Genomic DNA, 25,986 nt, shown 5'->3' on the forward strand with positions numbered 1-25,986 from the left:
GCCACTGGAGTCAGCAGTTCACTCCATGAAGTTTCATCAACAAGAAAAAAAAGAAGATACAGAAAGTGTTATAGCCTGGCAGGTAAACACAGATCCAACTGTGTCCAGCCTCTGAGTGAGACTAAGAAGAACCATTACATGTAAATAACAGTGTATAGCTATGCACTTCAACTTCCCTTAAGTTTCCATGTATGGAGTAAAAAAAAAGAAAAAAAGGGAACAACACTGTGAAAAATACAGGACTCCTACTCTAGACGGAGGGAGAGGCAGCGGGCTCGGCAACCACCACCGACCTACCGCACAGAGTGTGAATCATTAAAGGCATGTGTTCCACATCAACTGCCGGGGCCTTTTCCCAACCCACTTATGAGACTGGATCTAAATTATGAAGGGAGGGAGGGCAGCAGAGGGGGAAGGGGAGGGGAGCTTCAGTATAGTTTTACATTGAGATGAAAACCCCAGTCCAAAATGGCTGCAACTATCCTCTGCCAAGTCACAGAGTAATGGCTTTACTGTGTGATTTCCACAAAATGTGATGAAGTTAACATGATGAAGGCAATAAACAAAAAACTGAACAGCTTCAATTTGTACCTTTTTTGTGTCTACCTTACAAAAGCTAAAAACACAACACACGGACGTCTTCTGTGGGTGTGCGTCTGTCCACAAAGCATATCTCTGTTGTGTGGGTATGCCATGACGGAAGTGATCTGCAGAGAGAGTCTGCATTTTTCTGGGTATTGGCTGGTATACTGGTACACACAGCATTCAGTTTGCTTTTGCTCAGAGGCTGGTATGAGGGCAGGTGCATGTCTGAGAGGAAGAGATTACCTTTCTCCCAAGGCCAGGAAGAGCCGGTTTAAAAACAGGACAGAATGGGACAAGACGGGACAGGACAGAGGAGTAAAACAAGTCTGTACAAACAGGACAAAACCAGACTGAGGAGGACAAACTGCGATCTTTGATTGGCTGAAAGATCGCAGTATTGCTGTTTTCATCGTAGTGAAAATTCTTTCACTACGATGAAAAGAATTTGTCAAAACAGTATGAAATGACAGAAGGGATAAGAATAAACTAATAGCAGTATTCATTTAGCTGCCAGTCTAATACAAAGAACCAAAATGAATCTATATTCACACAGCAATGGTCTGTGCACTTCAAGCCAATATAGCGAATGATGAACGGCTGTTTGTGTTTGGTCTTTGTCACTTTAATATGACAGGGCAAATCTCCCCGCTGCCAACTCCAGCTCTGATGCAACAGTGCTCATCCTAATGCTAGCAGCACGCAGGGCACAAGACACAGCACCCCCTCCAAACAGACGCACAGTGTGTGTGTGAGTCTGTGCAAGGGTGTGTGAAAATGATTGGAAAGACTTTAAAAAGTCAGCTGTCCACAAGCTTGAACTTTACCCAGCCAGCGAAATGCAGACCATGTGTCATGGGAAAAACAAATGACAACAGAGTCGACCTCTCCACGACATTAATATGGCAAAGAGCAACGCTTATATAGAGACATGCGTGCGAAAAAAATTGGAACACACAAAGTGTTAAATGTGGAAAACCAAAATTACCCGGAGTCAAAAGCAGTGACAAATTCGGGCTTACCCCAAAAACGTCAATCTCGCCGTCCTTGAATCGATTGTGGCTCCTAAGCTCTGAGAGAGAGAAAAAAAAAAAAAAAAAAAAACAGAGAGAGAGAGAGATTTGAAATCGAGAGCTTTGTGGTCCTTTATCCACGTGCTGCAGACTCAGTGACTCCCTGGCTTTCTGGCGCAGAGCTGCTTTACTACATGAAAACTCTTACACACTTTTTCCCCCCTCTCGTTCTCCCTATGATCTCCCCACCCTTTTCCAATAGATTGTACTTTCTCACTTACTGCATTTGTACCCCAGACATCATGTGAAAAGTGGAGTAAAACAGTGCTTTTGTGGTGTGTGAATTACCTAGGGCCTAGGCAGGCACAGTAGTGCTTATGGCCACAACTCAATTACAGCAATGTGAATCAGGTGGCGGCCTAGAAATCCCCTCAGCCTGATGCACAAATAGGGACACAGAGGCGCCTTCATTGCCAAGACAGAGACAAATCTGAAGTGGCGTGTCATCTTTTCATAGTAGAGCAGCTTAGCCGATGCTGTGCAGATGAATGGCTGCTACAGACAACGATCTAATGACTCTGGTTTTCAGCAAGTGTATGAATGCTTCCATTTTGTTTATGCAAACTGCTCAAATATTACAAGTGTTTACTAACAGGTCTAGTTACAGATCTACATTGAAAGAGTCACATGGTACTTAGGCTATCTGATAAATGGCACCTTTGTGCTGGAGAAAGCATGGAAAACGCTTTGTGGTATTGTTTTCAAACCAAAAACAACTAGCTGGAAATTACAGAATGGCGGTTAGTAAATGTTAAAAGGCACTTTCGTGGATGCAACGTAAATGCCAAACTACACAATCACGGTCAATCATATTTGAATAGAAAATTGGCTCACGTCAAAAGCAGTGAGCTTATCCTCTCTCTTTCTGAAGGGGGGGGGGGGGTAGCAAATCCGGCTCCAATAAAATGTAGAACTGTGGACCAGGACAGGGTTTTCCAAAAGCAAGAGAAACCAATGACATTTAAAACTGTGGTCTGTTTGGGTATATTTCACTTCACTTGTCACAGTGAGAAAGCAAGTTCCTTACACTTAGTTAACAGCAAGCTGTGGCACAACAGAGCTTTTCTGACAGCCAGGCTAATAGTCGCTCTTTAGAAGGGTCAAGATACTGCTGGAGAAAAAAACTAAAGAAAACAGGGAAACACCATCCCTTGAGGAAGAAGTGGCCTTTTATTGGCAGCAAATGAATTTTGCAGTAATTTGTTATCACAAGCTACCAGGGACAGTGAAACAACAGAGCTTTAAATATAGCATTTTTAAAATTTATTTATTTATTTTTTTACACAAATAAAGATTTGGGGTTATTATAAAGAATGGCTTCATTTGCATACAACTCAATTACAAATGGCTCTCAGAGACACCTTAATTTGGGGTTAATCAGGAAGCAAATTTACAAACTAACATCAAATGCTTGTCTACAATTTCTATGGTCAAAGAAATATTGCTCACATCCTTTTACTACACGCTCACCTTCCTCCTGCATGTGCACATGTCAAAGATGTGGCAAAGTGAAAGGACTACGAGCATTTCGAAGCCAGCTTCATTTTTAGATGTTTTTTCCTATGAACTTGTCTTTACCTTAGACTTTTTAGTTTTAACCAAATAATGTTTTAGCAGTGTAAAAAGCAGTTAGCGAGCACAAAGGTGACATAACACAACAGATAAAGGCTCAACACTTACACTATTGATTGCTATCTTGTTTGTAGGCTGATATGACTACGCAGATATCACTCAAGTGTGATAAATCTGTACATCCCTACATGCAATACTTACACTTTCCAGAACTACAGGATATGGACACATATATCAAAATATGTTATTCATTTTGAGGTGGATTGTGAATAACAAAAAAGTAGTTTCATTACCCATTCCACCCTCTACCCATCAGTTGGTTTGTGCAGAAGCTCCTTGTGCCATTTCCTGTTTTGTTTTGTTTTTTTAAACACACCCTTACTTCCTGTTTATGAATATGAATGGTATCTAAATCATGTGTTCCTACTGGTCCTGTAGAGGAAGAGCAGCATAATTTCTAGAAAGATGAAACAAGGACAGAGTTTGTGTATGTGTGTGTGTCTGTCTGAGCCTCCAGCCTGCACTGATGAGAGTGGAGTGGACAGGATGAGCCCAAGGTAATCGCATCTTTATCCTTGCTGATGGGTGAAAGCAAGTCGCTGTAGACGCTCACCTTAAACACAAAGAAGAACATGGTGTCGTCACTGTTGACGCGTGGTTTCAAACCAAAGCTGATATCGCCACACATAGGAGGTCTTGAGTGCTCAGGAGCTCGCAAGGAGTCTAAAATAATAATTCAGTGGGATCACCCATCCTGAGTGTACAGCCCAGCATCTCAGCAACTGTAACTATGCTCAGGGTTGCTCAACCGTTCAAGGTTTAAAAAGGTTTGATGGGAAGCAGTCCAAGTCTCGAGTAAAATTATCATCGGCCCTTGGATGTTCACTTATTCACTGTGACAGCATCGCCCCTGCGTAGACTATCAGTACAAATAGAATCTCTGATTTTGAGTACGACCAGCAGTCTCCAAGCGTGTGCTTACTTGGGAATGACAGCCCTGCAGCGAGGGTCATGAGCTCACATTAAAACAGACACAATGTGTTGTTTTAACTTGCTTGGTCCTATAAAATTCCACCGGCTGGCTGCCTATACACACACACACACACACACACACACACACACACACCCTGTTCTTGAGGCTCTGACTCTGAGCGGTGGAAAGCCCCTTCAGTGACACATAGATCGCATAACCTCTGTTGACACAAGAGGACACAACTCCCAATGGAAAGATGCAGATTCACACACATACTGATTGCAGGCCAAGGCTCCAGACTGCTATTGTCCTTCAGAGCCATCCAAAGAAAACAATGAAGAGGGTCACGCAAGGCCCCCTGTGGAATGGTAAATAACCAGAGGGAGTGAGACCGAGAGGAAGAGAGGAAGAGACTGAGGAAGTGAGAGAGAGAGATTGAGACTAATCCAGTCTGACAGCGTTATATGGAACACCAAGTGCAAAATATGACCATCTGGGGACAGGTGAATTCCACTAACGTTCAATCATTCAGGAAGAATCTGACACTGCTTGAATGGAAAATATGTCAACTCCATGATGCAGAGAAGAAAAACACACATGAAGAAAGAATGCAAATCATTTCACCTCTATATGGGATTCAGATTTTCTGTAACACACTTTGAAAATGCAGCGCATTTCTTCAGCCGAGTTTCACATCAATATTTTACCAACTGTAGTGAAATAAAGGGAACCTAAATCTCACGCAGTGCAGGAAACACTCTTCTAATGAGCAAAATCAGTTTAGGTGAGTGCTGCCCAGGTCAAAGCCATGCACAGACAGAAAAAAAAGGAGGGATAAAGTCCAAACAATAACAAAGGCTGAGATTGTGGTGATGTTAACCATTCATTAGTGCTGAGTGACCCTTATTATAAAATCATCTTTGTTGTCATTATTCATCTGGCATAAAATGCTGGCCTGTTAATTCAGACTCAGGATGTTGACAATAGGCGGTCTACAAAGGGCTGAGAAGGCACAGTCTCCCTCCCGATTGGTCTTTCATATGCTAATGAGGGAACTGTTTGGGGTTTACTGGCCTGGTTGGAAATGATTTAGGGCGACACCGGTGCTCTGAGCCTTTATGTTAAGGTTGGCCGTAGGGGCTCATATATCACCCTGATCATTAATCAATTAGCGTCTCCTAGCCACCTGTCGGACACATCGGCACACAAAACATTCCTGCCCTTGGGCAGTTGCTAGACGATGATCAGCAGTAGCAGCAGCAGCGCCACTGCTACCTTCTAGCCCCTCGATAGCCCTCCCCACTCCACTTTATGGTAATACCCTGATGGATTACATAATCACACCCAAATACTGTCACCGACGTCAAGGGCTACTCTCCAAGAGCAGCAGATCTGAGTGGAAGCTGCCACAAACCTTTTACGGGTGCCCCCACCCCCTTACCTCCCAATTCAACACAACGCATTTGCTCTCCGCTGTCACAAACAAGAAAAGAGCGGGCAGAGAGGAATTGATGCAGACCTTGAAGGAGAATCAATAAGCTGACGCCTATTCAAAAGTGCTGAATGCACACCAATGCTGTGTCCTCCGTTGTTTTAAATGCAACTGCCTCCAGTGGGGTATTGATGGTTGCTTGGTATTGACGATGTGACACAATAGCCAAACAAGTGCGCGATGGAAAGGTTCAAACTAACAGGGCATTTGTGAAATAAGTCCAGAAAAGTACATTTGTTTGTAGATGAACTAACTGCTGCTGACTTGCAGGGTGACAACCAAGTGCTAAACAAATGCACGGCAGACTTCTAACTAACAGCGCACACTTTAATCGTACACAGCCTGGATCTAAGGGTCTGTTATGGAAAGAGAAGGTGAAAAAAGCTGTGCTGAATTTTTTATGGTCTGGGCTTTTTTCAAAACACCAACTGACTTTGTGATCTCATGGAGTCACTCGAGGCACAGTGTGGTGGGACTGAAATACTCCTCAAAGATTTCTGTTAACAGCTGCCCCTCTACTCAACTGCCACAAATTGAGTTTTTTGTTTTTGTAACTGGAGATTTGTATGTAAATTTCACCTCTTATGCAAAGAGCCCTCACTGCCACTAGACAATCCGTTTTCCACAGCCTTGCTTCCTCTGACAATAGACAATTCCCTCCCCTCCCAATTTTTTGCTCCACACTTTTTTTCTGTTATTTGGAACTAATTCTTAAAAGCAGCTGAAGAAATAAGTGGCACTAAAATTAGCACCTAATCTGCCAACCCTCAATGTGAGGACATGGAGAAAGCAGATTTGTCAAGCCTTGATTTAGCAGTATTCTTCCATTATAAAAGTAGCACTCTTCACGCAGCTTAGCAGGACGAAACGGCTCAATCAGTCTCATGTGGAACGTTTAAGCACGAAGGGGGGGAAAGGATGGTGCAATGGCCTATCTGTGAACCCAGAAAGCCTGGCGTCACAATGGTGCCGTTATTAAGCTGCACTCATTGTTATTCCTACCTGTGTTGCACTTTTCACCTTCTGAGGGTTACCCTTTGAAATAGACATTCGCCATCCACTTCCAAAGCTCCCCCAAAAAACAAGAGCTGTTTTACTGAGGGACCGCAAAAAATCTGGGCCACTATGTAGGATGTGCAATGCTGGAGTGGTCACTGGAGACAGAGCTTTTTTCTCCCTTTTTGTCTTTTTTAAAATCCAACCAGCTCAGGCAAGGAGCCAGCTCCCAACATTATCAGGTGGATTTTCAAAAGAACAAAAGCTCCTGTGCAATTCTTTACACTGCCAGTGGGGGGGGGGGGGGGGGGGGGGGGGGAAGCATGAAACAAACAGAAACCCCACGAGTATGTGTGCATGCACATAAGCCCATTGTCCTTGATATTTCAGTTGAATTGATTTCAGAAGATTATTTCAATGATAATCTCACACTTTCTTCCATTTGCTTATCTCTCCAGCTATGTCCCAAAAATGGCAGGGATTTAGGTGTGTGCGGGTCAAAACTAAAGCTGAGAACACTGGGAGTGGAGCTATCTGTTCAGGCTTTGCATATCTAATCATGAATGTATTTCAGAGGCCACAGGACAAATAATAGATATCTTTGGAAAGATAAATCAGGAGGAGGAAAACATCTCACACTTGACTGCAAACACGGAAAGTGAATAGCTGTGTTGCCTTGGTATCTGTATGGCGGTCAAGCAGTATTGGAGAGAAAAATGTTGCCTGAGCAGATAAAGGCTATCCACAGGGTTTCAGGGGCAGCTAGAAGACAGCGGGAAGGAGGAGGATGATGGGTGACAGGGCAAAGGCTTGACCTCATGGGGTCAATAGGTGATAAGTAACATTTATCATACTTACCCAAGCTGCTAAATGAAAAACCAGGCAGCTTCTCTACTTCACATTTCAATGCCCTAACTCCAATGAAGCTCACACTACTGGCAACCAGATGCCCTGTGTTTATGACAGAGACAAATCCTGGAATCCCTAAGTGGAAAAACATGCCATGCTGGCACACAGTAGCGCCACTGAAACATTACATCACTCTGACGATTTAATGAGCACAGCCTGGATCAGATCAGAAGTTTAAATACCTGCCAAAGCTAATATAAAAGCTTGTATTTCACGCTTCATGAGAGAAGCTGAAAAACAAGCTTCATTTGATAGGACAACAATGGTTTCAACGATGAAGGGCTTGTGGTTGAGGGGGAAGCAAGGAGCGCTGTCTAAGTCCTGAACGCAGGGAATCCATGGAGCCACAACTCAACCACAATGACATTCACATGGAGAAAAATGACAAAGAAGCAATTGAGTGTTGGACTAGATTTGGCACAGACCTATCAGAAAGCACCCCACCCCCAGGGGGCTCCTCGACAGTGGCTCTCTGAAGGATCACGGCAGCTTGGTATTGTTTTGGTGCTCTGGACAAGTGGACAACAGTTGTAGTGGGTACCCTGGGCCATAGGCCAACCGAGAACGAAGACAACGTTGTGCAAATGGACAATTAGGGCACACTCACGCAACGGGCATTCATCAAGTGGAGATGACAGCTAATTTCAGGATTAAAACAAACATGGCCTTCTTGTTGGCCATTTCATAACTTGTGCATGGGCAGAGCATCTACAATGAGGCTACTGGAAGAGAAATGCACATTGAAAATACAAGTTAGGGATGGTGGTTCATTTTCATAGACCGCAACTCCAACGCACAGCAATTTTCATACGCTAACACAAACTACATCTTGTCAACTGCAACACTTTCTCCATCAAAGCTCTCGAGCGTTTCAACTTTAAAGTAAGGAGACATTTCCAGGATTTCTCCATCATCCGATCATTTTAACTTTGTAAAAATACATAATGTGACATACAAGCGTCTTTCTGCTGTTGCTGTTCTGCCAGTATCTCGCATGCTAGAAGATGTGGATCCATATTTTTAAACAGTGGTGTGTTGAGTGTGTGTGTGCCCTAAAGTGAGTGACAGATATCCCATCAGGCTCAGGGAGACATCCTTTTTGCTAGAGTGGGAAAAGCAAAAACGTGTCCTAACAAATGTTTTGTTCTTATCGCAAATTAGAAACAGGGATCCAAATCAATAGTCCTTTTTTCCCCCTCAGGTAACTGAAGAACTCACAAAAGACGCACAACAGAAACAAGAGTCAGCTGCAATCATTCATGCCTATCAGTTAATGTGACTGCGTGCAGCTCAGGCTAGTGCTCTGTTTAAAGTGATGTCTAAATACTACAAGAGATTGCTGTTAGACAAAGCTGACGTTCAGGAGACCTTTGATTAATGCAAAAGAGTGCATGTCTACAAGGGATGAAGAGAAACCAAAACGATAATTACTGTTATCTTTATACAGGGTTCTTCCTCCAAAAGAGGAATTTTTAGTTCCTCCCAAAAAGGTTTTAGAGTCAGAGAGAGAGAGAAAAATGACCCCATTGTCATATACAATTTTCAGCGAGGTTGACTTTGAAACTCCATTCTGAGTCTAACAAAAACTACACAACGTAAACCCATTTTTCACTTTTCCTAACACTTGCAGCAGTGCACACCCGTTTCTACTTTGTCAGCAATTGAGCTGCTGACCTGCGAACTGAAGACAAAATTATATATACATTCTACTGTCTCCACTATAATTTAGCAATTTCTTTAAACGGTTATGTTAATTAATCAAGTTAAACAGCCAAACGTTAAGTGTCAAAAACAGAGAAAAGTGAAAAGGCAGTCTTCTCACATGTGCAAAGGTGTGACAACGGGCAGAGTTCCAGGTGTTCTGCAAGTCGTTTTCTCATCATTTCTCACATTCTTGCTTTCCACCACTGTCCATATTCGCTGTTGAACTTTAACAGTCACTTCTGTGCCGACAGTGATGGTTTGACAGTGAACAGTTTGCGCTCTCCTTCTGACTCTTTTCCTCAAACTCACAGTCTGAGCGGTTTTATTTCTCCACAGCCAGCCTTTTACATATCAAGATAGGAAAAGCCACAGTGTTACTATTAATGATAACTTCAAGAGTCCCAGCAGGGTATACCAGTGAGCCATCATACACGATGTCATTACCCTGTAACTGGCAAATGCAAATGGGATGCAGATATTAAGTGTGTTTGTGTAAATGGCACATGATGAAATTTGTGTAAGACTTCCACATGAAAAGACAACTGCAATATCCCTTTTTATGAGGTCAAACAAAGCAATCTTTGAGTCAAGTCTAGCTCATGATTCGAGTCCTTGAGTGTGGCAACAATCATTTTGTTGACATCTGAAGCTAGTGTTTGCTGCAGGGGTCTTAGGTTAGCAGCTAGAAATACATAACATCACAAGGTATCAGCAGGAACCATTCAACACCAACGTCCCTGGGTTCTTTTGCAATTTTTCTTTCTCGACTCTGTGGATCCTTTTTATGTATTAACAACAGCATCCTGTTGTGCCTGGATTTGCCCCCACTCTTTTGGATTTTACATATTTGTCTCTTTGTGGAACATTTATCAATAAACAGACTTGTTGTTATTAAGAGGTGCCGCTTGGATGGGGGGAAAAAAACATAGTATTGCACTAGAAAGATTCACGGTTATCAGTGATGTAGTTAGGGCTGCTCGATTATGGCAAAAATGATAATCACGATTATTTTCACTGAAATTGAGATCACGATTATTTGACGATATTTATTTAACCCTTTAAGACCTACTATAGAACCAAGTCCACCAGAGCTTATATTATTTTTTTTTTTACATGCTGTAGTGCCATTTGTGGGAGCATTTCAAGTTGCTATACAACTGTTATAGCCCATATTTTAATAATATGTATGCATTAAGGCCATAGTAATTACATTAATTGCAAAAAAGTGCAATAAACTACAAAAAAGTGCAATAAACTACAAAAAAAATTGAAAATCGCTTTTGTTTTGTTTATATATATTTCTACTTGGAGAAATTTAAGAGGTTTATCCCTCAAAACTTTAAATACAAAAAAAGTTGCAAAAAATAGTTTCCCACCACAGGAAATTTATTTTGAGTGTCTTCATAGTTTTATTTTGGAGATACAGCAATTTTTATATATTGCAGGAAAAACAAAAAACAATCCTATGATGCAAATTTGCAAAGAAAACAGCATGTGCATCATTTCACTGTGGGAAGTGTTACGAACAGCTGATAGGAACGGCAAAGCGTGTTTCTGGAATATTATGTTTTTGTTCCTGCAAGCGCTTTTTATGCAATTTTTGCAAAGCTATATGTGGAACGAAACCGTGACCGAGGACAAGCTGATGGCATCAGATGTAAGTACAACTCCTCCGGTTTCATATGCAAAACAAATTATTGCGCTAGCTTACGGTTCAGATTCTACAGGGATTTAAAAATAGTTACGCAAAACGGAGCGTGCTGCTCTGACCGGCTTTAAAGGGTTAACAATGACTTTAAAAAAATAATATAAAATAGTGTGCAACACCACTGAAGTTTTTTTTTAAACTCTCTTTTCAACCAACGGCAGTCACTCTCCTCTCCAAATAACTTCTGCTTAGCTTTCCGAGCTTCCCTCGGGTCCTCTTAATCAGCGGTCTCCAACCTTTTTTGCGCCACGGACCGGTTTATGCCCGACAATATTTTCACGGACCGGCCTTTAAGGTGTCGCGGATAAATGAGGGAGGGGCTAATAATCGGCTCAGTCATTTTTAATGATCGTTGAAAGCCCAGATCGTAATCGTGATTAAAATTCGATTAATTGAGCAGCCCTAGATGTAGTAATGCTTTAATTTACAAATAACCTAATCCAGGAATAAAACACACAACTCAAAAAATAGTTTGTGAGTGTATCAAACCTAAAGCATTCTAAGTTTGTTGCAGAGTTATCTGTGGGATGAAGAATGAGGCCATTTTTTAAAATATGCTAAATCTCACCAATCCATTGCCCTCCTTAATTTTCTAAAGCAGGGGTGGGACTGTTGTGGAGGGCCACAACAATAATTTTACAAGCAGAATTAAATCCAGCTTATTTGTGCAGCAGTCCACAACAGTCCCAGTTTCTCACATGACCCTCTTGGGGAAACTAATTGCCCACCTCTGCTCTAAACACCACAGGGCACTGCAGTAAAGTGTCTTCATAATGTAGTGGTTTACACAATCACGATGCAAACGAAAGCCCGGTGGTTTGATTCCGGGAGGGGACATAAATCCCTCTGGGGTTGCGTCAGGAAGGGCATCTGGCGTAAAAATGTGCCAAATCAAACATGCGGAGCGCCCCGCTGTGGCGATCCCTCGTGAATAAGGGAACAGCCAAAAGTAGCTTTCTTTATCAGGGCGTTGCAGTGAGTGAACCAAAGGAGTGTTACCAAATAAAGCGTGAAGTATTAACAAAAGCCCCTTTTGGATATCAGCTGGAATTACAGCCTCACACTTGAATGCCTCTGGCAACCAAGTCAAGCTGCAGTTTAGAATCATCCCTGCTTCTGCTATAAGGGCACCGAATAACATTTAATGAACATTTGGTTATAAAACGTCATCGGTCCCTCCGTTTCCTCTGGGCATTTGAGTGATTTACTAGTTACTACTAAGCACATGACTTAGAAAATTGTGAAAAACATTTGAGGTCACAGTGAACTTGAACTTTGACCACCAAACACTAATCAGTTTATTCTTGAGACCAAGTAGATGTTTACGCCAGATGTAATTGCAATTATTGAAATGACAAGAATGACAGGGATGGGATGGGAGGTCAGAGCGACTTTCCCTTTAAAAAAATAAAAATCAAACAGAGTTTTTGTGCTAAATTTGAAGAAATTCCCTCAAGATTCTCATAAGATCTTACAAGCACAAGAATGTAACTAGTGGGCGATGAGTAAATATACTCTCACCATAACAAAAGAGTGTTTGAATGTGGAAAGCACCTCTAAAAAGGTCAACAGTTGGCTAAAACCTGCACTCAAACCTCAGTATGTCTACATCCCGTTCAGACCTCCATGCCACAAGAAGCATGCATGTCACAATGCAAAGCAAAGGCACCAAACTATAAAGTTCGGGTCCAAACAGATGTGGATGAATTCAATGATAAAAGTCAGCGTATGAATTGGCAACAAAATTGAGCAGGCAGTGACAGATTACGAATACATACAAATGTGAGGTTCTGTGGATATCACTCTGAAACATGAAGAAGAGTGATGCAGAGAAGCCTGCTGGAACAGAGTCAACACACTTTACACGCACAAGGCCTGGAAACAACACGCTTGGGGCTTCCACCTTCATTGAGATGAAAATGGACCTCCTCGAGAGGAAATAAAGCCATTTTTAACTCCCCCCCCCTCGCTTCGAGTCAGCCTCCCATAATATGCCCAGTCAATGGACTGTGGGTCTATTCAACTGCAGGCAGCCCACAGCACAGCCATAAATAATGTAGGGCAGCTCACATGAAACCCTAATCACCATTGTGCTGTCACCCAACAGAGAAGATTGCTTGTTTAATTTACTGCACCGCATCTGTCTCAGTTCTGCCCAATTTAGTTTCAGAGTTTCAGCGGGCAAGTACTCCAAATATTTATCAATATGCTTTTCACACAATGCCAAATCAATAAAAAACAAACAAATAAATAAATAGTAATGTGTAATTACGTCCGGCTGTGTTTGTCAAAATTCTTTTGGTGGGGTGGGGGGGGGTGTTTGTTTGTGCTCTTTGGGGTGATGATGTGCGTTTTTGTCCTGAACAACAAACCAAAAAAACCCAAAACTGCATCTTGTGTAACAACAAAGGCTGGCTGAGAAAAAGCCATCAACACTCAATAACCAGAGCTCATTACTGGCAATATACAACATACTTCATTACATTACTATTCCATTAGCATGCTCCCATTTGCATATTCCAGTCACCTCCTTACCGAGGCAGTTGATCATAAATGGCAGCCATATGCTGTGTGGTGCGCCATATTACAGAATTATTACTGCGACACAAAAAGCAAAAAAAAAAAAAGTGAATTATGTTGACATGAAATGAAGTACAAAACCAATCAAAAGGATCCGCCGTTAACGATAGCGTCTCGCAGTCTCATTGGCTGAAAGTGTATCATTTCAGGCCACAGGTTATGGTGCCTCGGTAAAAAAAGAAAAAGAAATCTGCAAACCTGACAGCCTAGTTTAACAGACAGGGTGCATTTCTGCTACACCTCCTTTAGTTGTACTGTACATCAAGTTTGTTCATGTCTAAACTGCCAAAATAAACATTGTTTTGCTGTTTTTATTGGAAAAATTGATTGGGGCACAACAAAGCTACAGAAAAGTAAATGTAATTGGTTTTAAAAATTCTTTTCTACATTCTTTTTGGGTATTTCTGGCTTTCCATCACCTTCTCCAGCTGCAAACGCAGAAATCCTGTCATCTAATGGGCTCTGTGCTGCAACGTTCCAGCACGACGATGATTTGGTGTGATGGCTCTTCATCGGGGCTGGCTGCATTGAGATGACAGACCATGGAGACAGAATAAGTAGCAGCGGCTCACTAGCTTCACAGACTCGGCGGGCACAAGCCAAGACAGCAGAGCAGTACGATAACGATGCTATGTGCCGAGCCACTTACAGGAGCTGCCTATTCGTGCTAGCAGCAGCGAGCGCGGTATCATCTTGTTCAGGACCATTATCTCACCACCGCTCTGTTCTCCTCACACTGATAAATGTGGCCTATAGCAACTTGAGCTAATGTGCAAGCAGCTGCAACCACGGCATCTGGGTAATACACTGTTGACGGCCACATACGCCCACACAGGAGGCACAATAGAGAGGATTTGTTCCACTAAAATCAGTGTGAAGATGCCTTGGTTTGTGCAGTGGTTTAACATTAGCCAATGCTACTTCTCGGGAAGGACGCGGGAGCTGTCAACCGCCTCACTTAGAGAGACGTTTGTTTGTTTGTTTGTTTTAAATGGGGAGCAGACCAGCCAAACGTTATCCTCCAAGTAAGAACTAAAATATCAGTGTAACAAATCAAGGCAGAAGATGAGACTAAATCTGCATTTTCTCTTACACACCTTTTTGGAAATATTTAACTAACAAATACATTCAAATTACATCGGTGTCAGCAAAGTGGACATGAAAACTGAATGCTATGACTGACTGCACATTCACACTTGGCACAGAGAAATACGCATATTATCAAGAAGCACTTAAGGACAGATTGGTCGGTCAGACATCTGTGTAAGTGACACTGGCTATCTAGCTAGCTGTCTGACTCATGACAGCAGAAGGTTAACTTGGCAGCTCAGCTGTACAGCGCAGCTCTAAAAGGAATATTAACAGCATGTCCCTCAGTGCTGACGGAGAGAGAAAGAAAAAGCAGAGAAAAAGGAGAGATGGAGAAAACGCAAGGAGCAAAAGGGGTGGGTGTGCAAATCCAATTTCCAGTGACGGTGCGTTCAGGATCACCGTTTCGCTAAAAGAACATATCATCTGTCAAAGTTAATGGCAGTGTCCTCGGGAAAATGAAGGAAAATAGAATGAAGACCGTTCATTAAGAAGGTGGGGGACGGGGGTGTGTCGAAGCCATCGGTCTGCTCCGCCGTCTCCGCGGGAAAATAAATATATACCCGAGCTATTATTTGTGCATTTAGAAGGTGGCAGTGCAGTCGCAATCAAGAGCCAGTTCACATGCAGAGGTAATATTAGTGCAGGAGCAGTCTGCGGGCTCAAACACCGAGCTATCGCTGGGAATGAAGAGGTCGCCCGGGCTGCCTGGGAGGACGGTTGGCAGGCTAGCTAACAGGCCCAGCCAGGCTGTCTCTCACTCAGAACTGTGGATGTACTCAGTGGAAGCAATTGATACCATTGTTTTATGGAGAGGAGGGTGGAGGGGGATTAAGAAGCAACAATAGGTCTCTTTCACTGGAAATGTCAGCCGTCACGCTGGGGGACTGTCCGACTGGGCAGAGACACTTCTGCAAAAAGCCAAGGTACAAAATGAGTGTGGAAAATAGTATGAAATTTTGTGACAAGTGCAATGAAACACTGCGACACAGGCCAGAAACATCCACATGCCAGCTGGTAGAAATGCAATCTCAAACATGCAAAATAAGCTGTGGGAAACTTTACAACAAAGATCAGTCAAGCCATGTCAACCATAAATACAACCCCCTCAGTGTAGTATTATTTTATGTGATCTTGAAGTGGGGAAGGGGATCAGCGCTTCAATTCTGCAGTAAAACATCAATGGTTTCAAGGTCTATCAAAACAATGTGCAGCTCGAAACAGATTCTAAATCAATAACCTGGATAATAGGTTATATGGGTCTTTAGCTCAGCCTCATTAGGAAAAAAAGGAGACAATCGTGGCCTCATTCTTCAGGCAAATTAACATAGCGAGGAACCTAAAATAACAACCGATGATCCATTCTGGGACGTTTTATTAAGAGACTATACAACAGAGAGACACAAAGTTCTTTCTCTGAGTGCTTTGATAACCCAGCTGGCCTTGGACCTCTTTGAAAATGTTGCTCCGAAGGGTTGAGGTGAATATAAAGAACAAATGGAAGCGAGGCAGCCTGCCGCTTTAAGACTGAGATGATACCAAGTTATTCTACCACTCTGACCTAATTGCTCTCTTGCTCTCCCAACATGAACACTGGGAGCTGTGCACTCTGACACGTAAAGATTATTTAATACCATCAAAGCCATTAAAAAAAGGAATAAAAGGAAGGCAGCATAAAAAGGAAGGGGGAGTTAACCCTCACGTGACTGGCAGCACCAGGCACGCTAGTTTGCTATGTGGAGAGCTACAGAATTGGAATCAGTATGCAAAAGCAGGCCTGTCTAACTGCCGCCGGCCAACATGAGCGGAGCTCCCACATCACAGCGGCTCCACTCCCCCTCCAAAAAAAAAAAAAAAAAATCCCACTCGGCTTCAGCTACACTCTCCTCCCACCCTTCTTCTCTCCTGCTTTTCCCACACTCGCCCCAGTCCCAAAGGCAACGACTACGTCATTGGGCACCACAGAAAAACCACAGTAATATCCTAATTTATTTCTACTTATTCTGACAGACCATAGGCCCGTTTCATTTGGGTCAAGGCTGGTTTTATTAGTGTAAAGCCACACTGTGCAGTTCCACTGGACTCCATTTGTAGAAGCATGTTTGCTGCTTACTACTCTTTACGGCAGCATCAGTAGTCAAACACCTGTGCACACCAAATAGATTCTAAGAAATAAAAGACAAAAAAAGAAACAAACCCCAATCTTCACATCAGTTTTTCCTATTTACAGCAAGTCGAACTCTTATTTCTGCTGTGTGGTTTTCACTAACAAAACATCTAGCAATCAAAATCTGACAGGGCGTTGGTGCGACTGGGGTAGAGGTGTTTACCATTCAAAAAGCACTGGGTGACACCTCTAGTTGCAGTGAACTTGGTTCCTCTGTCAGCACATGCTGACTTCGTACTGTACAGTCATAACCTCGTGAGTCAGCCTGGCACATCATCGACAGGGTAGCAGCCTACTGTGGCCAGCAAGACTACTACAATCAAAGCACCTGACAGACGCCATCCTTATAACGGTAAAAGAAGAAAAGAAAAACATACTTAAGTCCAAAAGGAGGTCACTAAAAATGCATTAATTCAATACACAAGCCTTATTATAGTGATATAATATTACACCACATATACATATTAGTATATAAATGTGTGAATTGTGCAAAAAAAAAAAAAGAAAACCCCAAAAACTAAAACAAACCTTCAAATAAATTCCTCTCATCAAGAACAATGCAAACAACCGTTAATAACTCACCACGTATCATCTGCTGAATTCACTAGTTCCATGTATGATGAGAAAAACTGTCATCACATGTAACCAAACTCATAGAGCAAGGAGCTACTGACTCACCACTGCCATGCCAAACCAACAACAACAAAAAGAGAGAGAGAGAGACAAAAAAACCCTTTCTAGTGTTTGAGTTGAGTCTACAAACTATAGAGGAAGCAGAGGGACACGCCGAGGGCGTGGGGGAGGTGAGGTGGCAAACTGAGTGTGCCACTGCCTCTGCTGACATGATGATACATTTAGGGCACACGAGGCCTTTGACTGGCACGGTTCACACGAGAAGAGTCGCTGCTTTCCGCCAACACTTGTCACAGAAGTTCTGACTGCATCACAGAAACCACTCCTGTCACTTTTTTTACTAACAAATGCGACAGTGGGCAGTATGACTAGGTCTTTAGATCTTTAATAGACCTTCTGAGAACAAAAAAAAAAACCCCAAAAAAAAAACAACCTTTAAAATCTTACTAGCATGAAAATGGCGTGTGACTGCAGGAAACCCTTTCTCTGAACCTCGCTCAATTAAAACACTACTATGAGATCTGCTCGCGAGTGCCAGTATCATGCCTTTCATATAACCCCGCAGCTTATCGGGAACTGTATTTTTAGAACACAATGATGAGCATGCGTGACATCAGATCAGGTACCACAAGATGGCTAGACAGCAAACACAACAATTTTATGCAAAATGTCTGAAGGTTATTATCAAAAATTTTCATCAGAGTGACAGCTTACTGGGTAGGAAAGAATAATCTTGTATTCAGGCCAAGCCTTGCCAAACCGTGGTGAGGGCACAGCATTTAACTGTGAATCACACCAAGACGGGAGGTGACAGGGTGGGAAAACCCTCAAACACCCCAGATTTCCCAGTGAGTGACTCTTACCCTAATGCATCTTGCTCTGAATGTCACAGACTGTCACAGGAAAGGTCGGGCATCTTTTTTCCTTTCAGTGCCACCCTGCGATCGCTTCCCCCTGAAAACAATCAGTCTGCCCTGCTCTGCAGCCAGCAGAGAAGATCTAGAGAGTCATAGCTTAAATAAATAAATCACTCAACAAATCCTACACAGGAAATGAGGGTTCATTCAAACACAGGGAAACATCTCTACAAAGTACCGCTATCAACAGAGGGTACAGAACACTGTAATCTGTGGTTTATAAGACAACATTTTACAAGACAACACTGCAGGATTTTGATGCTGCAGGGTATACTTAAAGACTCCTGACATTTAATTTGAGGTGATGCAGACGCCTTAAATCGCCACATTATCTTGACAGCAGATAATCGAGAGTGTTAACAAATTGGGGGAGATATCTGTCAGTTTGCCAATGTACCTTAAGGCTATAAAGAAAAGCAACAGAAAAAAAGCATGTGGCTGTTTTTGTTACAGTACTTTTTTCCCCCCTTCTCGGGTCAGCAGGTATGCAGCTCAGTTTCAGAGCACCTTGAAAGTATTGCAAGCAGTGGCTGGTGCCTCTAGTCTGCACACCGAGGAAGTGGCTCGGTATTAATTATGCACTGGAGCAAAGTTTACCTCCAGCCTGAAGTAGCCCACAGCCAAACAATGGTGAGCGAAATGTGCATAACGCACCATGTGAAATGAAATACTATCTCCCCACATTCCGCTGTTCCGACGCTGCCAAAAACACTAGCTTTTCTCTGAGAGGGTAACAGAGACATCCAGACACACATTACAGGGTTTTCCCCTCCTCCTCTTTTAATCCGTAAATCCCCACTTTCTCAACAGCCAAGCTAGGTGGACACCGAAACGGCTCTGCTAATTAAGTAAAGGAAGCTGTCAGCACTTAAATGTGACCCGGTGTCTTTCCAACCTCCACCTAGGCAAAGACGCGTTAGCTCTGACATGCTAGCCGACCTAAGAAGCGTCGGATTCGCACACTATAACGTCGCTCGGTTAAACACACCTATGGTTTATTTTTTATTTTTTTTTTGCTTAATTGGCCATGAGAACGCCAACTTGACAGGGAGTTTTATGGTCAGGCTGTCCAGTACGCTTCTGACAATGAACGGCGTTAAAACAAACAAACAAACAAACAAAAAACTGTCACACCCGTGCATTTAATGACCGTGCCGACTCGTGACGCGTTCAAAGTCCTCCAGGTGTAAAGCGGACAGGTTACTACGGTGCCTGGCTAACCCCCCGAAGGAGACCCGAGAGCTGGACACATGCTGTCAAATGTTGTCTAGCTGTCAATGACAAGTGTATGGTAATACCTGGGACCTGTTGACTCCTCCTCCTGCCGCTGCTGCTCGCCTCGGACTGCTGCTGGAAGTTCAGTCGCGCCGCTGTATTTCTAACGCGGGTTGTACTCTCTTTTTTCTTTTCTTTTCTTTTTTTTGAAAGTTTTCCGCCGACTTCTCAAAATCTCCAAAAAACGGTGGCCCTCACGAGCGCTGAGTGAGTTAACCCCCACCGGGCAAACAGCGGGTAAGAAGTCGGCGAGTGGCGTTCAGAGAGCAAGCAAGTTCGAAACGACGTTCGCAGAAGCAACCATGGCAGTCACGTTCTCTGGCTGTGAAATCCAACACCAGCCCTGACCCCGCCCCCTTTCTCTTATGGGGCCTGTCATCGAAAAAGTGGATGTCCTGTTTCTCTCCAGATGTGCTCCGCGCGCTGCTGCAACCAAGCGAGGCAACAAGAAGGAGCACTCACTTTGTTTTGGTTGCATTTTTAATGCGTTTCTTGCAGCTCGTTTATGCTCCGTTAAAAATAAATAAAAACACAGTTTTCTATAATTCTCTGTATCTAAACAATGAAACCAAGCACACAGTACAGACATGAATTTTTATTATATTTTATTTACTTTTTTTTTTGACAAAACAGCTTCAACTTAAAATGATTTCGACACTTTAAAAAATTCCATATCATCGCGGTGGGACGGGAAAGCTGTGCAGTCTTTCTGATTTTTGTTCAAATATGTATTATCAGCATAAAATTTTAAACGATCCCGCCGCCGTTGCGTGACTATGTCTCGGTGTCATGCTGAGAACACCATTAAAGCCTCTAAAATATCTTCCATCGCAGGTTGTGCTGTTCCCTTTTGTCACACCGCATTTGGGCAGTCGGCTTCTTCTGTTTAATCCTCCACTCAGAGGAATGCTCCACCTGAGCGCATAAAGAGGGGCCGCGCTGTCAGTGGCTTTCAAGCATAATTATGCATCTGTTTAACAGCCATGTGTTCGGTTAGTCTGCATTTTAATTTTGTAACACGCACCTTACATTTGTCTATGTTTAAAGAGCTGTTATGCATATTATACGGTACTGTGCAAAAGCCTTGAGCCACCCATAATTTGGGAAATGGATAAAGGGATTACTCAACAACATGTGCAAACATACAAGTAAATACAGAATATGAAGCAAAAACTGAGTGTTTTTCTGACAAATTTGATCATATTTGGTAGGATCACCTAAATTCTACTACACTCTCTGTGCTCCTTCAATATTGCTATTCTCTGCTTCAGTAGTGTTGAGCTCCGGACTTTGGGGAGGCCAGTCTATGGCTGAGAGTGTTCCATGTGTTTTTCTATCCAGGTATGCTTTTACTGCATTGCTAGTATGTTTGGGACCATTGGTGTGCTGAAAACTGAAGCAGATGTTTTCCAGATGACATTGTGGATCCAAATCTGACTGTACATTTCTGCATTCACAACTCCAACAATTTTGACAGAATCTCCGATTCCACTGGCTGAAAAGCAACTCCAAACTGTGACACAGCCTCCACCATGTTTTACAGAGACTTTTACGTACTATTTTTGCTTTGTTTTGTTTTTTTGCTTGAATAGTTCACAGGTCCCTGTTAGGTGGGTTAACAAACAAACAGACAAACCAACATTCCAAAAATGGTCAGGTACAAGGACTGGACTGAAAAAGAGTGAAAAAGCAATCGATGTCCAAAGAAAAACCACAAAGCACTTGCTTCGATAAAAAGGTTCACTGTGGGGACCAACATTTAGATCTGCCTTCCCAGAACCACTACTGTTGTACTTTTACCTGTGTCTTTGAAGGCGTACTGTTAAAAGTAATCAGAAGCGATGGCTAACTGCTTGAACAAAACGCAAACAGGTTTGTGTGGATATACCGTCATCAGCTGTAGCACTGGTGAGTGTATACAGACTGGGTAATCCAGTCTGTATACACTTTACACATAAACTGTATTCCAGGAAAAAGGACAGGTCCTCCTCCGTCTCTCAGACATGGTGGCTGCATTCGAATGCTTTCCAACCCAGAAAGCAACATTTTGTGACAGGTGGCAGATGTGAAAGCCCTTGTCCCTTATGACTGGGCAAAAGGCCACAAGAGAGCTAGTGACATATTTTCCCTCTGTGGTATCTTCTCAGTTGCTTTTCATCTTTCCCTCAGAGCACTGACACTGCTACAGAGAGAGAGCAAGCGTCAGTATCCTCCTTGTTCTCCCCTGCTGCCTTTAAGGCTTTCCTATACAAAAGCTGTGAGTGTCACTAAACTGTGTCAGTTGTCACACATCACCACACAAGTGAGGAATGCATTGCTGGGGGGGGGGTGCTGGTTGTGACACGGGACACGCAGGCATGCGAGTAAGCATGGAATGAGGGAGTCGTCAAATCCTAAAAGTATGCTCTGGTGGAAGTTGTTGCTGTCATAGGAGAATGGCTGTAGAGATGGAGCTGTCTTATTTCACCGCTTCCTGACAGGTGAAACTTGGCCCCAGCATGCATGTGTTCATCTAGACTGGATAGACTCAGACTCATTTACCCAACTGCAGTGTGGGGATTTGTATTGTGAAGCTTTGTGTTTCCTCTACATATCTCTAGGTTGGATAGTGAGGCCTCTAGGGTCTCCTTAGCCCAGCTGCATCCTCTGCTTGTAGCCAGCTTTAAAATGGAAGTTACTGGAGCTGAATCTTAACGGTTCCCCAGTCCAGCGCTGTCTAGCAGAGCTAGCCTCTGCTCTGTAATAGTGATATAGACTGCATTTCAGCATCTACCGTAGAGCCATCAGAACATGTTAAGCAAAGTGAAACGCCGTGTGCTGCATGCTTCGTTTAATCAGCCTTTAACATGCCCTCATACAAAGCTCTCATACTGTCTGGCTTGACAGTACCTTTAAGGCACTTGCGCTAACTTTTTGTTCAGCTACAGGCAGAAAATGTTGACATTGCTGAAAAATACAGAGATTTCTAATGCCGCTTTCGCTTTTTTCAAAGAGCAGCAAAGAGTAACAGACAAGCCTGACAATGGCTTGAAGGATTAAATACAGCACGCACACAGCACATGCAGGTTGGAGAAGCTCACTCCAAAACTCGAGCAGCTCTTGAGGGTTAGGAGTCACCAGAGAGCAGTGGTCTTAAGGCACCAGAAACAGAATAGGAAAGGCAAACAAAAGTCTTCAGTCCTCTAAATAGCAGACAGAGGTAAAGACACTTTGATTCACATATGCACTGAAACACAGAATCTTTCCAGGCATTACTCAACCGACTTGTATGTGAAGTCGGATGTAAATGTTTGGTACAGGCGAACTGCAAGTCAGAATGTGTCTGAGTATCTCCCAATGTTTGCTACATGTGAGAAAGTAATTATTTTACATTTAGACAGAAAGAAGCCAATATCTCTTTATTTCTATGCTTTCAAAGCTAAGGCCGAATACTACTTATTTATCACACAGACAGCTTATCAGCCCATATGTTCATTTCATTGATTAACAGAATAAACCTTCTGGGGTCATCAGACTATACCTTTACTCCAACAAAATATTAGCACCCACTGAATAACTTAAGTCAGACACACTTTAAGATGCTTTCAGAAGGCCTCAGGGTTATTTATACTCTTAGTCCTGCCATTTCCCCCCAAGAAACAATAATATAAAACAGTCCGTGTTAATGGTTGTTGTTACATGACTATAACAGAGAGTCCCTTTCATGTTGCTTTTTACAAGGCGCCGTGTGAGCCCTTTAGCAGGTGCTCGGTTTCTGCCTATTTACTGTCCAGCGTGAAAGTCCAGTGCTATTTGCAAAGTGTGGTAACATTAGCCAGCCTGATCAATGTGCTCAACCCCAGCGTGGGGCCACATACCACATGTCACATCCTGGTTCACAGAAAAAAAAAAAGAGAAAAAAAAAGAAGAAGAGGGTGTCAGAGACCCCACACCCCCTCTGTGTAGGGTGTCACCTACACCCAAGAGAAACATTTCCAGCTCTCCAAATGTCAGTGGGCAATTACAGTGGGGTGTCTAATGCACTAAGGCAACCTGAGAGGAGGAGGCTGGCATGAAAAAGGGAAGCAGTCTGGCAGTTCTTCTTGGGTATACTTCGGGAGATAGCCTGCAGCTGGAAAACTGTGAAGGATGTCAAAGCTCGGTGGTCAATCACTGTATCCCTTTTTGCCCTCTTTTAAAAACCAGATTTGTTGGAATTTTCCATTCCTATCCATTCATCACTTTGCAACTCCTGTTTATTAGCTTGTCATTCATAGCGGAGTATAATGGTAAAACCATCAAGCAGGCACCATAAAAAAGCACCTCGGGGTGAGGCTTAAGGCTACTTGATCAGGCTTAATAAAAGAGGCTTTATGGATATATCGCAGTAAGATGAAGATATCACACCACTCGAACACTCTACTGCTACTCCGCCAGAAGCTTGATGTGCCACTCGTATCTGTAAGTGTGTCTGGACAGGCGTGCTGAAAGGCTGCATGGCTTTCACGTTGGTTCACTTTATGGTGCTAGACTGTGAATAATAAAGAAGAAATGGAAACGAGGGGGGGTAAAAAAAAAAGAGAGAGAGTGCAGGGTAGATGGTATCAGCCGCATGGAAACAGTTAGCCAAGCCTCAAAGCCTCTTTTGAACTACAAATGGCTGTTAAGAAACAGCTTTCACTCAGAACATGTTCAAATAACATGCCACCAACATGCAATAGGACTCAGGGAGAGAGCTCCCCTTTGCACAGCAAAAACACAGGTATCCCACCCACCCACCCACTCATCCACCTCCCTACCTTATCTTACCTGGAGAGAGAGAGAAAAGCCTTTTAATTTTCTCTGTCTCATTTTTTCCCTTCCTGGCAAATACAAGATGATTTTTTTTTTGTAATTTTTTTTTTTTTGCAAACCTCTGACAGGCGAGCCTTTCGCAGGATTTAGTCCATCTGAAAACATGTGGTAAGCCTTGAGGAATGTTTCAAATGATTCCCAGATGTGGGCCGCAGACAGGTTTAACCCATTCTTCTCTCGATTGGTGGCCCAGATGAAGCAGAGAAGACGCCTTGCCAGGAGAAAGTCTGAGCAATATCGCGCAACTCTTATCCTTTTCTGTCAATTTTTGTTACTTTCAAAGCATTAGGGCTCACTGAACTGTAGCTTAATATAATTTGCTGCGAGGCTAAAAATGGAAGTTCTCTTATGGTGCATTAACCAAGAATAAAGAATGCGAGAGCGCTGCTTTCTTTTCTTTCTTTCTTTCTTTCTTTCTGTCTTTCTTTTCTTTTTTTTCCAGACAACTCAGCAAACACAGGAACCTGGCAAAAAACCAAAACAAAGCAAAACAAAGGAAAACACCTTTAAGAAGGGAAAATTCACACTCCTGATACAGTTAACTTCCGAGTGCAAGCTCAACAGAATGCATTCTTTGCCCTTTTCTCTTGCAAAGTAACCTGGAAAAAAAAAGATAAACATCTCTTAGTCATTTAATATATTCCACCGAGCGCTGACAGTGCCAGATAAAAGAAATGCAAGCTTAAGCTTACTTAATGCTTCGGCTGAACTTCATCTTCAGTGTTTTATATTGCGCGATTAAGCCAGGACTCAAAACAGGGCTGCTGGATTGTTTTATGAAGAACATTGTTGTTATAGTAACACTCCCAAAGATGGCAGTTTTGGTAGAGATAGAGAGGGAGGTAGCAGAAAAGCCAGACTACTAAACGGGGTGGAGAGAGAGAGAGCTGCTTGATATCCTATGAGCAACAAACTCAAGTGACCCCTTTCCCAGTTCTCGCTCTATCTCCAGCTCTGATGTTCCCTCCCTCCACCCTTTTTTCTCTTTCTTTCCTTTGCTCTCGCTCCTTCCCTCTGTACTTCCCCCTCGCTCACCAGCCCAGCCAACTGTGAAGCAGTTGTCCAACACGCCCGTCTGCCTGCCAGCCAGCACGCTGGACTGAGGCCCATTATACACAATCATAACAGACAGAAGGGGTACATGCAGACAACTGATAGAATTGCACTAAAATTGAGGACAGAGGAGAGTGGCAGGCAGTCACTCTGGCAGCACATTGGTGAGCAAGCAAAGGAAGAAAGGGGAGCAGTCAGACAGAGAGCGGGAGATAGAGAAAGAATAGGCCTGTGCTTTGAGGCTCTTAGCAGGATACTATAGGCCATATGAGGCCAGAGCAGGCTGGGAAAGATTGTTACTGCTTTGAGCTTCCACATGTGAATGCACCGCAACCCCCCACCCATTTTTGTGCATCCCTCCCACAAGCCTCCCCAAGGAAAGACCAATGTTTTAAAAGAATCACAAACAATTGCCAACTCCGTATTTTGC

The 25,986-nt window shown here is 43.1% G+C and overlaps 1 protein-coding gene across 7 annotated transcripts in view; it reads right to left on the reverse strand.

The window, feature by feature from the left end:
• The window catches only part of raraa (retinoic acid receptor, alpha a), a 143,302-nt gene extending 123,290 nt beyond the window's left edge, over positions 1–20,012 (reverse strand). For 4 of the 7 annotated variants that reach the window (XM_085284120.1, XM_085284116.1, XM_085284117.1 and 1 more), the window contains exons 1-2: positions 19,694–20,012; positions 1,605–1,654 (exon numbers count right to left, since the gene is read on the reverse strand). The gene's annotated coding sequence lies outside the window, so the exon portion shown is untranslated. The remainder of the gene's footprint in view (positions 1–1,604; positions 1,655–19,693) is intronic. The other 3 variants (XM_085284121.1, XM_085284118.1, XM_085284115.1) reach the window with 1 other exon arrangement.
• Positions 20,013–25,986: the final 5,974 nt, after the last annotated feature.

The sequence above is a fragment of the Mchenga conophoros genome, linkage group LG8 (genome assembly GCF_057382185.1).
Source record: "Mchenga conophoros isolate Kocher_MC1m ecotype Shallow Benthic linkage group LG8, M_conophoros_male_GT1.1, whole genome shotgun sequence".
Classification (NCBI taxonomy): domain Eukaryota; kingdom Metazoa; phylum Chordata; class Actinopteri; order Cichliformes; family Cichlidae; genus Mchenga; species Mchenga conophoros.